The sequence below is a fragment of the Pantherophis guttatus genome, chromosome 3 (assembly GCF_059756535.1).
Source record: "Pantherophis guttatus breed Tessera chromosome 3, ASM5975653v1, whole genome shotgun sequence".
Lineage (NCBI taxonomy): Eukaryota > Metazoa > Chordata > Lepidosauria > Squamata > Colubridae > Pantherophis > Pantherophis guttatus.
In genome coordinates, this window is record NC_142065.1 from 42,725,500 (window position 1) to 42,741,090 (window position 15,591).

Sequence of the window (15,591 nt, forward strand, 5' to 3'; positions counted from 1 at the left end):
CCATTGCATCATTGCCATCCAAAAAGAGATGCTATAGGCAAGGCCTTTGAAGAAGATCTCAATAGACATCTTTGAGCATGAAGTAATGGTAACAAAATATTTAAAAACTGAGCACTGTGGGATAGAATGTTCATTTATACCTCCTTTTTCCTCTATTGTGTATTAGTATCATTTTGGGGCCATTGCATCAATAAGGAAAAAGAAATGTGAGGGAAAAAACATTTTTTTAAAAATAATTGGCTAATTATTCAAGTAAATTAATTTTGTTTCCTTGAATGTAAGCTATTTGAGTCACATTCTGAACCATATTGTGTCTCAAATGGTCAGATTTTTAGTTTTAAGTAATTTAGGTTGAGAGAGCCAATCTAGTTGAGTAAGGAATCAGACTAGAAAATGGGGGACCCATTGAGCATGAAACCAGCTGGGTGACTGTGGTCAGCTACTTTCCCTCAGCCTTAAGAAGGAGACAATGGCAAACTACTTCTGGAAATCCTTGCCAAGAAACTGCAGGTATTGCCCAGGCAGTCCCTAAAAGTTAGATATGATTGAATGTGGGGAGGGATTGTTGAAGCAAAAGCTGACTACAAATGATCCAATGTTGACATAGCATGGAAAATTTCTCAGTAAATACCAGGCAAGATCCAGAAGGAAACATAAGGCACAGGATGCAGGAAATTTTCACACTTCTATAAAAACATTCAATAAAAGAGATCTTAATGGAGTATAGGAGTATGGAAAATCATAATGCTCCTACATAATAGTAAGCCAGTGGTGGGTCGCTCTCGGTTCACCCCGGTTTGGACAAACTGGTAGCGGCAGCAACAGGAGGCTCCGCCACCCACCAAGGAATCATCAAAAACTCTCTGTGCTTGCGTGCTACCGATAGCGAACCGGTAGTGCCGGGATTTGAAACCCACTACTGTAGTAAACAATGCTCAAAGAATAACCAGGCTCAATCAATTCATGATGTTGCTATCTACAAAAGTTGCTAAAACTAAGCTTTACAAACTGGTTCATTAGAGGAAAATTTTTGGTAACACTAAACTAGCTCAATTCCCAAGCACTTTGAGTCTGCTAGTTTGTCAATTGGCCTGTAAGTTATCTTACAGTAATAATTGGGAAGCCTGTAGATGAAGCTACTAATGCGGCTTTGTTACATAAATATTCAATGAGGAAAGTAATGAAATTGCAGGATTTGCAACGAGTTAAAATCTCTGTAACCATCTTTCCTCCTGGCACTTCACCTTCAATAATAGATGATCTCTCCATCCAAATAATTTAGTTTAAAATTAAATTCTTCTAAGTTTTCTCCTGCCCCCAAGTGAAAGAACTTTATTTCTGCAATTGACTATAAAATGAAGCAAAATAGCCATCATTCTCAATAATGGCTCTGAATAACTTTTAAGTACATAATTCAGACTCAGTTTACTTCTACATAAATGGCTCCATATAATGCAAATTCCCTTTGAAAACTTTTGTTCCTAAACTTTGGCAAGTTTCTGCCTGTCTCTCATGACAAGCCATCACAAAATCTTATTATCTCAGATTGGATAATTGCCTGGGATGGAAAAAGGCAAAATTAAATGAAAGTAAGTTCCATGGCATTCTTTTAACCACTTTTTTGGGGTGGGTGGAGAGGGGAGAATGCTTTGTGTATACTTATTATATCCATCTATACACGTGCACGTCTATTTCCTATAAAGAATCTCTCCATCTACCACCCCCAGCCAAAGCAGCCATTGCACCAGTTCTCTCCCTCCTTTCTGTGCCATATTTGGACTTTTTAAAGGCCACTGTCTGATGTGTCACACTCCAGCTGCACAATGCAATTCTCAGACTGTATAATAAAGATTTTGAAAGGCTGATGCCCCATAGAAGAATTTCTGAGTCATATTATTGCCCTGCACTGAGAAACTTGTTTAAGGCTAATTTGAAAGTTAAAACAGCTTTTTTCCAGTGGTGGGATTCAATTTTTTTTTTTACTACTGGTGGGCATAGCTTGGTGGGCATGGCATAGCTTGGAAGGCATGGCAGGGGAAGGATATTGTAAAATCTCCATTCCCACCCCACTCCAGGGGAAGGTTACTACAAAATAACCATTTCCTCCCAATCAGCTGGGACACAGGAGGCAGAGAATAGATGGGGATGGGGCCAGTCAGAGGTGGTATTTACCAGTTCTCCGAACTATTCAGAATTTCCACTATCGCTTCTCCAGAATTGGTCAGAACCTGCTGAATACCACCTCTGCTTTTCTCCCTTTATAGATCCCGAACATAGCATCAAAAGAGAATGAAAAAAAGGTTAAATCACAACACTCCTGTGGCTACCTGTCACATTTCACATGGAAAATGCTTGGTGGTTACATTGACCCTACTATTTGGTGGAATGAAGCAGCTCCTTTAGGCAGTAATTGAGACAGACAGCAAATTGGAGCCAAATTCCAGTTATTGTAACCTTGTGATAAATTATCACCCTGAGTATTTCCTATTTGTGAAATTGTTATGTCTTTTTGTTGATTTGAAAAATAAAAAAAAATACATAATGTCATTGTTTTGTTTTTTAATAGAATGAGATGCAAATTGCATTGCTGATTGACCCTTTACAGGACATTAATTTTCTTTATTCAACAGGGTATCTTCAAGTGTTGCACCACACTTTTTCCCCAGCATCTTTTAATGTAGAGCAACCAAGATTTTTTTTAAAAAAAGCCAAGCTATTTCCAAATTATCCAAAAAGAATCCCCCAATGCAAAAAGTGTCCTCCATAATTGAAAAATAAAAAAAAATAATATATTTTCCTACATATTTTTTCAGGAGAATCAAACTTGGCATGAGGCTAAAAAATTACCAGTGACTTTTATTTTTCCTGCATTTTGTTGCTTCTTATTACATCATTGGAGTTGGCAAAATTTCCACCCCTAGAAAGGACCCTCTTTATCAGTGTTTGGACTGAATTGTGACATATGGGCAAGTTACTTTTGGCCTTAATTAATGGGGAAAAGGGGCAGAAACAGGCTAGCACAGTTATATAACATGCCACACATATAGGCAAGATCTAGAACAGGATTGCTAACCTTTTTGCCATCACGTGCCAAAACCATGGGGATAGCGTGGTGGGGGGTGTCATACACAAGTGCCCACAGCCATAATTCTATGCGCTGTCCTCCCACGCATGCATGTGAGACCCCTCCACGCTCCCCCTGCTTTTGGCACGCAATGGCAAAGTGGGCCAGGTAGGCCTGTTTTTGGGAGGGCAAAAATGGCCTCACCCCCTGCCCGAGGCACTCTGGAGGCCGGAAACCACCCATTTGCCGACTTCCAGTGGGCCCAGAAGGCTGGAAAATCAGCTGGCCAGCATGCACATGCGCGTCGGAGCTGAGCTCGTGTGCCCACCGATATGGCTCCGCGTGCCACCTGTGGCACACGTGCCATAGGCTCGCCATCACGGATTCAGAGGCTATAAAGAGGATGACACAGAACAGTTAACATTTGTATCTTATACCCTCTATTCTTAAAAACATTAAATGGTTAGGCCAGCACTTGTAAGAGTTAGCCTAAGCTTCATTCACTATTTGTTCCAATTATGCAGAATAAGAGCTTATGTAAAAATACACACCAGTTTGATCCAAGAATGCATTCCTGTCTGGGATTGGGGACCCAATGGGGGAGTCCTATACTGGAAGTGCCTACCTGGATTAATTAGCCTACCCCATCTACCCCCTGCACTTCCTGACTCCTACACCCATCTTTTAATTCATGGTGCTGTCATTATTTGTTTTTCTTGTTTCATTGTTTTATATTGTTCCATTTATATTTTTATCATTTCTTCCCCATTTTTATTGCTGTAAACTTCCCAGAGTAGCCCCTTGGTGAGATGGGTGGCAAATAAATTTATCAAACAAAACAAATAAAATATTATTCAGCTATCCTTGAGTTAATACAGTGCTAAGAACTGAGCTGAATGCCCTGCTACATTGGAAGATTATTGTGGATTCATAAACACAAGGGATTGCAAAGTTAAGGCTTGTGGCTGGCTGTGTTAAAGAACTGGACACCTGAGAAAAGGAATGAAGTTCACAGTAATATTAGCCTTACCACTTCAAAAGAAGCAGATAATTTAATGAAGCTTGAACACACATTGGCTAGTTGCTCTTGGCCATTGTCAGAGGCTATTGCACAACTTGTTCCCATTAGTATTCTCCACATATAGAACTGAAGGTCCCTTATTGTAGATTATCTATAACAGGTCTACAAGCAGCAACAACAACAAGAAAAAGCCATCAAATCTGCAAAGTGCTTCAAAAGGCAATGCTGTTCTTTTAAGCCCTCTGATTTGATTCTCTTTTTCCAAGCAGGACCCCGTCTTCACACATCTGTTTAGAAGGGATAATCAATTGAAACTTCATTGAGGCATTCCTTTGAGGCTTTACACAGCCTTTTAATACAAAGAAATTCTTCCTATAATTGCTCGATCCAGTTTCCCTTCAATTATATCACCATCCTGCTTTTGGCCTATTTATTCTCTTAGAGAAGAGAAGTAGTATAATTTCAATTTAGTTATTTATCCTCTAATTTCAGAGCATCAGGTTCCTTCCACACTACTGCTGGTTTCACTTTAACCCAAATATGCCTATATAAAAGACATAATCAACTGCAGGGAAATTCAAATAAGGATCAAATAGGAAAAGCTATGTCTACAAATCCTTGAATTGCTGAAGAGAGGGTTTCCCTTCCCCTTTCACTCTTTAGCATTCAACAACAACCAAAAGGAATCAAAGAAGTCAGTTCTTTAGAGCTGACAGTTTAAAACATAATCTATAAAGGTTATATATATTCAAATAAATTCAAAAGAACCTGCAGAACTGATAAAGGCCAGGCAATCTCTTTTAAGCCATTCTTCTAATTCTGTTTTTCTTATCTCCATACATTGTATTGCTTTCTGCCCATTGAGTCAATCTCAACTCAACTCTTGGATGCATCCTATTAATTATCTTGCCCAAAGTAATTCCCTTAGGTGTCCAAATGCAAAGTAATTCTTTGCAAGATAGAAATTGCTTCTTACAAACAAAAATAAGAAAAGCCACTGCAGTGATGTGATCAGATAGAACTTTCAGGCATAGTTTATTCCACAGTATAATTATTTGGTGTATAAATTACATGCTGCAAATAATAGTAACTTTGTTGCTCTTACGATGACCACGTATTCCTTTTATTTGGGACACACTGTCCACACACATTTAAAATACAACATATTTTATTTTGTCTTTTGAATAGTATGACATATTATTCTTTTTATTAGGCTTTGTAGACACCATACTGAAACACACAATTTTGTATGTATTTCTGGTTTCTTCTTTCTATAATTATATGCTTATTTATTTGAAATGAGTATGTGTTGAGGACTAACTTTTAAGTGACAATGTGTAGGGCTTACTAATAAGCATATATTTTATATCAACATGCTTGTTCTATCTTGTTTTTATCTAAAGGGTATTTTATTAACATCTTGTGCCAAAAACAACTTAGTACTAAATGTATCTGCATTATAAAATCATAGAATGTAAGGGCTGTAATAGATTTTGGAAATCATCTAGACAACCACAAAATGGCATTAAAGAGTGCTTTTGTATCTACCTAGTAAGTTGTTCAGAATATATATGATAGACTTATGCTAGCCATTATAAACATCACAATATAACGAATTGGCCTCATGAGAGTGTTGGAAAGAATTGTGCAAATTGGTGGAAGACCACAACTTGTCCCACAAAGGAAAGCAGGGTAGGCTGATATCAACCATACTTCTATTCAAGTTGCAGTCTAACCAAAAAAAAAATGTAAGTGATGGTGATAGTGGGCACTCCAATCCAGATGTTCTTTTTTTTTAATGTCATTGCTGGTAAAAAAGTTTTTCCAGGATTTAACCCTGAATGAAGATGATGAAATGTTATATATTCCAGAGATCTGGCTAAAAAGAGGACAGCTTTTTCAGTTTGATCTGCCAGGGTACTCTATGATCCAGCAGGCTAGTGTTGGAGAGTTGGGAAGTGGTGTGGCTCCATCTAATGGTCTGTCAAAACTCTATGAACATTTGTAGCTACATTTGGGTGGCAGAGACCCTTTCTTTGAGACACCTATAACACCTACTCTGCTCCCCAATTGTCTCTTCATGAGCAAGCTGGGATAATATGTGATGTCGCACTAGATTGTCTTTGATTTCTTTTTGGGTTTTTTTAATGCTCATGCTGAGGTTGCCAATCAGGAGTGACTCAGGATTTCACATCCTATGGGTCTGTCCTAATTACTATCTGGCACCATGCATATAGCATTCACAGTATGCTTCGTTTTTTACTACTAGATGTTCTTACTGAAGGCCTGAAAAGTGGTACTGCTCTCAGGCTAATTAACATTCTGTGGACCCTCATGGTGATTTGAATTTGAAATCAATGATCTACATGGAACCATTAGGGGAGATAATATGCAGCTTTGGAGGGGAATACAATCATTAAGCTGAATACCCCCAGCAATACTGCTTGCTACTATCTAATTCCAAGGAAGGGAATATTGTTTAACCTTCATATGGTTAGGTAAGGCAGAATACACTAAAATTAAATCCAGACGAAATAGGTGAAAGTCAGACTCTAGGACTGAGGTGGTATTTGTTCTGAATGTGTTTGCATTATCTCAGACAGATCAGGTTTACAATATGGGAGCTATCACTAGATTTCCAGGCATGTGGCAAGATGAACATTTGTACAATTAGAAATGATGTACCCAATATGTTCCTTCCAGAGTCAGTCTGACTTTCAACTCTTTGGTTATATTCATCTTAACTACTGTGGTGTACTTTAATGAGTCAATTTTTGAAAAGTGTTGGGAAATTACTGTTGGTGCAAAATGCAGCATCCATGCTGTTGACTGATACAAATAATTTGGATTGTATTATGTCTGTACAGTACAGTACTAAACATTTCCTTCCAGATATAATTTAATGTTTAGGCTTTAAAGTCCTAAATGGTTTAGGTTTAATTATCTGTTTGTCCAACTCTGAATGTGCCCAGTTACTTCTGCTGCAGGAGACAGCTTTCTGAAGATGTCCTTTCTGCCAGAAGCTTGATTATCAGATATGCAAAAATCAAACCTTCTCCCAAATTGCCCCCAGGCTATGGATACATTCCACCAAGAAATATTTGGCTCCTACTTTTCCAGGATTTAGGATTTTTCTTTCAGCAAGCTTTTGTCAATTATTCCAATGACTGGTTTAATTTCATTGTTGATTATATTAAGTTTGCAATCTTTTCTACTTTGTATGTTTTATTGTAAGCCACCTTCAGTGTTGGAACTGACAGAAAGTTGGGATATATACTCTATTAAAAAAATTAAGTACAATAGGCAGGCATGTAAATAACTTTCAGTGCTTGTTGTGTGAGATGAGCTTTAAATATAAGTATTGCTAAGATAACTAGCAGGATTTGTAGATCTCACTCACCAACTTGCTCAGACACTACAAATCTTACTACTGAAAGGAATTAACTAGCTTAAAACAATCATTATTATGTGAGACGGTAATAACACACAGCTAGTTCTAAAAGTATATCTTATTATCTCTGGTGCCAGTTGAGTGGGCATCTGTCTTGAAAATAAAATAATGTTCCATAAATCTGTTCCTATGTTTTGCTTATAGTTACCTGGGGGACCCAGTTATTAGAGAGCTTGGAATGAAGTTTCCTTAACAACAAATGAATACAAAGCGTTTTGCACAAGGAACAGTATTAGTCATACCTACAGATTATTGCTTTGATTTGTATCTTTGGGAAGGTTTGGGTCATCCTCTAGAAGAAAACTTACAAACTCTGTCACTTTTTGTTCTTTGTGTTTTAAAAACATCTTTTCATGTTTGGAAGTGCTAAGGGAGATGTGATTTATTTTTCCAGAAATTTTGCCTGGATTTTGGAAGCCACTGCAAAGTGAACTGAAACTCTTACCAGAAAAGTTTTATAAACTAATATAAGAACAGGCAACAGGAAGAAAACTTGCATAAACTACTTTCTGGTTGTTACCATGCTAGGCTGAAAACAGTGATTCATTGAACTATTATTAGTTTTCTGTCCTGATTTTCTTCTGCAGGCTTGGAGCATTTCATTAATACTAGTTTCCACTTTCTTACCTCATTGAAATGCAGGTATTTTAGCAATACTATGGCCTATGCAGTTTGTTTATTATTTTTTATCTATAATACAAATTGACATTTTGCGGCGATATTTCTAATTCTTTTGTTTATTTAATGAGGGATAGGTAACACAGGATCCTTCTTATGTTGCTGAGCTTCAATTCCTATCAGTTTCTATAAGAGTAGCCATGGATGAAACATGAGATCAGCAAATCAGAAAACTACATTTTCTACACCTTTATCATGAAGACTACAATGGCAAAGAGTTTATAGTTATTCCTCTGTATATATTTATAATCATTAGATCTTGATAGAAAGGTCCACGCTCCCTAGAAACTGTTCTTATGGGATGGAGATAAATTGACACAAGCTCATATCTACAATGAGAAGAATAGATAGGTATGTGCATGACTGTGGCAGACATGTTAACTCTTGTGACAAATATTAATTGTGAGTGGGACCAGTTGATACATGGAAGGTTATATTAACATAAGTCTCTGGACACATTGGCAGTGAGGATGGGTAAACTAGTAATAGAAGTATATGTTGGGACAATAATAGATGGGCAGCTGGAGGGAAGTGTCAATAGGGACAGGCAGCTACATTGACCCGTCAGATGGCATAGATAATTTACCAACTACCTTGGTTAGTGACCAATTGCAAATACAATGATAATAAAAATAATCATCTGATTAATGTCATGTTTATGACCAAATTTCATGCACCTCACAGCAATGCAAGCTAGAGTGAAAATACTGCAGGAGTAACTGTATGAGAGAATTTTATCACAATGAGACAGCTGGAACCAGTAAAATTTGTGCTCACACTCTGTTAGTCACACATTCACTTAGTGACCATCTGATACTATATAGAAATATAGAGAAAATGTAACATTCTTGCCTGTTATTCATGTCTCTGTCTCTCTGTCTCTCCTTTTATCCCATTTTTCTAGTTAATATTTTTCTTTCTTTGCAATGTTTCATAAACAATAATCAAGCTTTTTTTTTTTTTTTGGCTATCTTACATGAATGGCCTGTGTGCTTGTTTTGAATTGGATATAGGGGATTGTGCTTGGTGCAAACTAAACTGAAAATTATCTAATTTTCCATTCCAAGGATATAAACTGGAACTATGATAGATGGAATAAGTATGGAAGTAATACTGCAATTGGTATACAATTAGATTTGATCAAGCATACCTCAAAATTTTGAGGGCAAAGAAATAATAATTCTATCCCACAACTGCATCAGCAAAGTTATATCTCACTGAGTTCCTACAGTTTATGAAATGACTATTGCGCCCAAGGGAGAATCTGAAGGGTGAGGCAACTACAACTTGCTGTAATGGTGGTTTTGCTCAATTTCTTGGCTGGCAAAGTTGCTTAATTCTAGTTAGACTTGCTTACAATATTTTTAACAGAATATGGCCTAGGGATGTCAGGAGACCTCCCTGTTGTAATTTGTTTGGATCAGTTCAGCTGTGGCCTTCTTTTCATCAAAATGTCAAAAGAACTTGGAGGTATGTTTGTATTTTTAGATCTGCTTCCATTCTGGTAGAGGATATTAGTTAAATGGAGGATAGAAACTTTCTAGATGAAAAACAAAGGTTCCTCTTTTATTAAAAGAGACAGTTATTAGGCTGCTTTGGTAAAAATTATATTTAGATAGTCATTATTTATCAGCTTTAGGCACATTCCAAACTTTCCTTTTGTAGGGAAAACAACTAATTGTGTATTAGCAGAGCAAATACACTATATCATTTCTCAAAATTAGCTGGACATACATGGCTTTGTTTTGGGACTAAGTTTTGTTGATCTTGACAAATGATACTTCTTTTGGAAGGAGTGTGTGTGTGAGACAGATGTAAATATGAGACAATGCATAATTATGATAACTCTCCTTGAACACCTGCTGAATCTAGTCCTTCAATGGGTCTGCTGAAGTTTATCAAAGACTATTAAATGGCAATGTTAGTTTGTTGCCTTTGGAAATAGCACTAGATATAATGTTCAATAATCCTTGGCTTTGTCTCTCTCTTATGACATCCATATGAAGCTACTAGGAGATTATCCAGTGTTTTATACGAATAAGCATTTAATTCTATATTCATAGATTAACCATCAGGGGGGAGCTCTCTTGATACTAAATGACTAAGTGGAGATTTAACAGGGTGTAATTTAATTTAATCCAATCCAAACCATATGGAAATAATCTCACAATACTGAATATAAGTCAAATAAGAGCTAAAGGATGTTCCCTGCTTTTTTATTTTTTATTTGTTCTAAATAAAATGTCTATGGAAAGCAGGAGCAGCTCTTACTGACCGATAAAATATTCCCTTTGAGGTGATAAGGAATTTGCAATGAGCTGTACTTTGTGTAATCTGTAATGAGAAATTGCAAGTGAAGACAAATTGGGAGTCTCATGTTGCATCTGAAAATGACTCAGAAGTTCCTGCAAGAAGCTTGCTGCTTTTTTAAATCTGTGGAGACAAAAATATATTATATCTATTTTGTAGGAATTGTATCATTTGGCTATAAGCTTATCTTTAATTACTGTTCTATTGTTTGTTCTTTATTCTCTTCTCAACATTTAGTATTTTACTTTTCATGCATGTTTTACAAATGCTAATATATTTCAAATGTTAAATATATTTGAAACCTAGAGCCTGACATTTTGTCATGTAAAGCTAATCACAAATTTCTGATTTGAAAGTTAAATATTGTTCCATATGATTATACTTTCCTAGATGAGTCCATAACAGCAAAGAACATATTTTGCCATAATTAAATGACATTTGAAATGAGCATCATGGTGATATTGAACTGAGGTATTTTTGAGGATTTCAGATACAATACAACATCCCCTTTCACAAAATTAAAGAATGAATATAGTAGTTTAACAGACTTACTCCTAAGCATAGATTTCTTTGTAATGACTATTATTTATAACATGCATTTTCAACTGAGTCAGGTGGCTATTAGTAATTATTGTTATTTGATAAAAGCTATCTCAGGCCTTAGAGTTACACTAGAATATTTCTCAGTAGATTTGGTTTTCTTCTCCCTTGAAAAATATTTCTGGAAGTAAATTTTTGTCTTACAAGTAGAAAAAAAGTGCTACTATTAAGAATTTTCTCTGAACATTCTACACTGTTTTGGTCATGAATCAAAGAGGCCATCTCTGTCAAAACTGAACAGTCCTCTCTTTACAGAGGGGGAAGGTTCCGACATCATCTCTCTCCAATCTACAACCACAGTCCTTTCAACAGTTCCAAGAAGGCTCCACATTCAATCACACTACTTAGGTGACCCTGACGACACAGATACCTCTAGGTGGCCTCAATAACACTCTAAAACAACAGTCACCAACTGGTGGTCCATGGACCATTGGTGGTCTGTGAGAAAATTTTGGTGGTCCGCAGAAAAATTATTTGCATTTTTTATACTGCACTAAATCAGAGGTCCTCAAACTACGGCCCCTGGGCTGGATACGTGCAATGAATGTTTGTGTTGCTTCAAAGAGTCTTTCCCTTCGGGGTCTTTTTGTGCAGGTTGGAGAAGAGGAAGAAATTCTGACTTGGGTCTGCTTTGGCCACGTGGTACGGGGCTTTGGGAGAAGGCTGGAGGGAAGTGCCTCTGATGGTGAAGAGCCGGAGGATCTTGTTCCAGTGGGACTGCATCATGGCCTGGAACTGGCTGACCATTTCAGCCTGCTAAGCCTCCAGGCACCTGTACCTGGTCTTGCACTCCCACAGGTCTTCCCTCTGCTAGGAAAGCCTATGCTGATAGTCCTCAGTGAGGTGCTTCTACTGAGCCTCCTTCTTGGTCAGATCCAATTTGAACTGAGCAGCTGTTTTGCCAACTCTTTCTCGTGGTGGCTGCTTAGCTCCAACAACTGCTTTCTGTTGGGGCCCTAAGGAGCCCGGGTGGGCAGACGAGGAATGGCTGGGAGGGGAGGGGTGAGTGACGCTAGCGAGGTGCCCCTTGACATGAGTGACATTGAGTTGGCCATGCCCACGCAGTCACATGCCCACCTACCCACACCCACCCAGCTGGTCATTAGACAGATCACATTAGTGATCCACAGGATTTAAAATTATGAATTTTAAATCCCTGAGATCTGAAAGGTTGGTGATCCCTGCTCTAAAAGAAGGCAAATGAGTAGCTATCTGCAAGGAGTATAAATCTTTCCTTTCCCCACCATCCAGTCAGAGCCGAAGAAGCTTCCTGGATGAGAAGTGAAATGTTTTCAAAGAAAAAAAAAACCAGAAAGTCTAGTTGCCTCTTGAAAAAGCACCTTTGGGATGAGTCTCTCCATTGTTCAGGAAATAAACTGTATGGAACATTGTGGAAGATGCAAATCTATAGGGTTAGCAAATTCTCCTTTCCCTTGTGTCTTCCTGCTATTGCAAGTAGCAGCAAGAAAAACAGACTATTTTTCTGCCCCTGGGTAATTGCAAATCTTCTCTTCCATTTCTCTACACTAAAGTAGGGTCAAAAATTTCAAAATGACTTTTGTATTGTGCTCTCAGCAAGATAAATTTCCCTGAAAATTACAGTTACTGAAGTGAGAAAGGTTGTGATGGTTCTATTGTCATATATTAGCTGCTGTGACATTTGGACTACTTTCAAAACCTTCTCCATGGTAAAAGTAGACTCACTCAGTGTTGGGAATAAAAGTTAACAACTGAGATCCCACAGATCTGAAATGCATGTAGATGAAAGCTTGTCAATGTTATACTTCAGTTTATATTTTCTTATTTTATATAGGGAATAGTCTGATGTAGCATATCCACAGTTACATCTAATTGCTATCCAAAATAATTCATGTCCTTGTGATTATTTTTCAGATTTTGCATGGCATGTAATAAAATATCAATATTTACTAGCATAATCTTCAATAATTTAGGCCAAACACTATTTTCTCCAAAAGGCTTGCCTTTGAATAATTTAGTTGAACAGTTTCATATTTCTAAATCAGCCATCTTGGTTGAGCACAGCATATTATAGATCAAAAAGACTATCAAAATATTGACCCGAATAATTGTGACAGTAGCAAAAATTAGGTCTGTCCAATTGTTTCAGCCTGAGATAATTCAGTGGAATGATCCTAGGAATGAGCCTTGAGTTTGAAGCTTTTCAAACTCAGGCCTTTTTTCATGCTCTCTTCTAATGTTTAAGCCTTGGGCAGTTGCAAAAACTATGAACCATTTTTGGGACTTAACAGTTTTATATCTTAAGTTTGATCTTATCTGTCATATTTACAACATATTTAGTACAGCACCAATGAACATTTACAAATATTCTTTTTCCCTTCCCTGATTTGCATTGCCCAGCCCTGTAGGCTTAGGAGGAGTAAGGAGCAAGCCCTTACTCATACACTTTGCTTTGACTTTGATAGTTGGACACAACTAGACAAAAAGGATTATTCACACAACTAGGAGTGTATATAAGTGGGTCTTGACTTGTTCTGAAGATTTGGCTTCAATTCTGAAACATTCATAATTTAATAGTTTCCCACTAGCATAGTTTAAGTCCATTTGAAGATTTTTTTTTTCTCCCAGAGAAAGAAAAACCTGTAGGGCAACAAGGACAAACATCAAAAGAAAAAAGAAATACATTTTAATTACAATTATTGTTTAGGTGATTATTAATTGACTTACCAAAAGGATCTAGAATCTTTTCAGTTACAACTCTTCTCAAAATGGAACTCATAAAAATATATTTTTTCATATTCTATAATCGAGCTTATAACAAAAACAACAACAACCAGAGGGTTGATTGCTTGCCATTTCCTTTTGATTTATCTACATGAATGGAGGAATAGTAAAACAATACTATGATAGAGGCAGCGGATTATTTATGTTGCAATTTCACTTAAAAAATTATGGTCATTGCTTCCTATCAGCACTATTAAACAAAAATCAATATTATAATTATAACAATTGAATACAATAAAAAAAATACTGGTTTTCCTGATGGCCAGGCAAACAACAAAAATAGTGACATAAAGTGTTGGATTCATTTATTAATATTTCTATTGGCCAGCTCAATTGACAGATTGTACAGAATAGCTGATTCAGGAGCAAAAAGCAACTAGTTGTAATAAAAAATTAGCATCCTTTTTCTACTCAGACAAAAATTCCTTCATTGGAAATATTATAAATTATCAGAAAGAAATAATCTACAAATTTGCATATGGTTAATTAAAACTTGCTCTGTTCTTCTTGGAGATGCGTAGATAACTGTGCCAAACTGAAGCTTACATAACCGATAGGGAGGACATATAAGAGCCGTGGTTAGAGTACAGTACTGCAGGGCAAGGGTGGGCTTCAAAAATTTTAGCAAGGGGTTCTCTGCCCGGTTGATGGGTGGGCGTGCCCATGGTGGGCATGGCCTAGTTGGCCTTCTGCACCACAGCAGGAGGTTTGCCCTTCCTGGGCTCCAGAGGCTTTCCTTCTGGAGACCCTCTGGAGGCCTGTTTCCAGCCTTTTCAAACTTCAGGTAGGCCGGTTTTTTGCCCTCCCAAGCCTCCGTGTACACCCTGCACTTACCTGCATCCAAAATGGGCCACGTGGGGACTCCTGGGATGGGGTGGGTGAGGGCAGCCAGGAGTGGGATTTGGGGGTTCTTGAAACTGCACAGAATCTTAGCTAGAGGTTCTCCCAAACTCCTGCGAAACCCCAGCACCCCACCCCTGCTGCAGGCTACTGCTGACTGCTGGCTGACTGCAATTTGGCAGTTCGAATCTCACCCGGCTCAAAGTTGACTCAGCCTTCATCCTTCTGAGGTCTGTAAATTGAGGACCCAGATTGTTGGGGGCACTTGTTTTTTTATGTTGGGAACATAGGAGTCTGCTACACAACATGTTTGTTTGTCTGCGTAATCAATTCATATATACAGTTCACTCAATACTGTTGGCAACAGAATTTTTTCAGTCCTATTTTTCAGAGTTGGAGAATTGAACCAGAATTATTTTTTTTTGGGGGGGGGGAGGAGAAATGCAAGATATGTCTTGTCTCAATGAACTGTAATTCTTCCCTTAAGTTGTATGAACTCAAATTCCAGTGTGAGAAAGTCATAAATATAATTCACTGTAGATTAGCCAATCCAGCAATCATTATTTTTACTACTCTGATATACAGAGTAACATCATTTTTTTTGTTTTCAATTAAAAATAAACCAAATCTGTTACAGTGATCATATTTGCACCATCAAAGATTTATAGAAAATCCTCTATTATGATCTAATGGTGATCTAGACTTTTGAAGCCCAGGTATAGGAGTCTTAGGATACTGCCATGCAACCCTTGGCTTCTAATAGAAACATTTCTTATTCAAGAGAGTTTATCACACAGCAATTGTTCCCTGTTCCAAGCTCTAATAAGCTAACCCACCAATCTGGCACTTAGCCAGTGCTGGTTG

The 15,591-nt window shown here is 37.5% G+C and overlaps 1 long non-coding RNA gene across 2 annotated transcripts in view; it reads left to right on the forward strand.

Moving 5' to 3' along the window:
- LOC117663844 (uncharacterized) overlaps window positions 1-15,591 on the forward strand; it is an 85,548-nt gene that overhangs the window by 17,884 nt on the left and 52,073 nt on the right. The window contains exon 1 of one of the 2 annotated variants that reach the window (XR_004590832.3): window positions 9,501-9,684. The exons of the other annotated variant lie outside the window; for it this stretch is intronic. This is a non-coding gene — a long non-coding RNA (uncharacterized LOC117663844). Of the gene's footprint in view, window positions 1-9,500; window positions 9,685-15,591 lie in introns of those variants that run through there. 2 annotated transcript variants of the gene reach the window in all.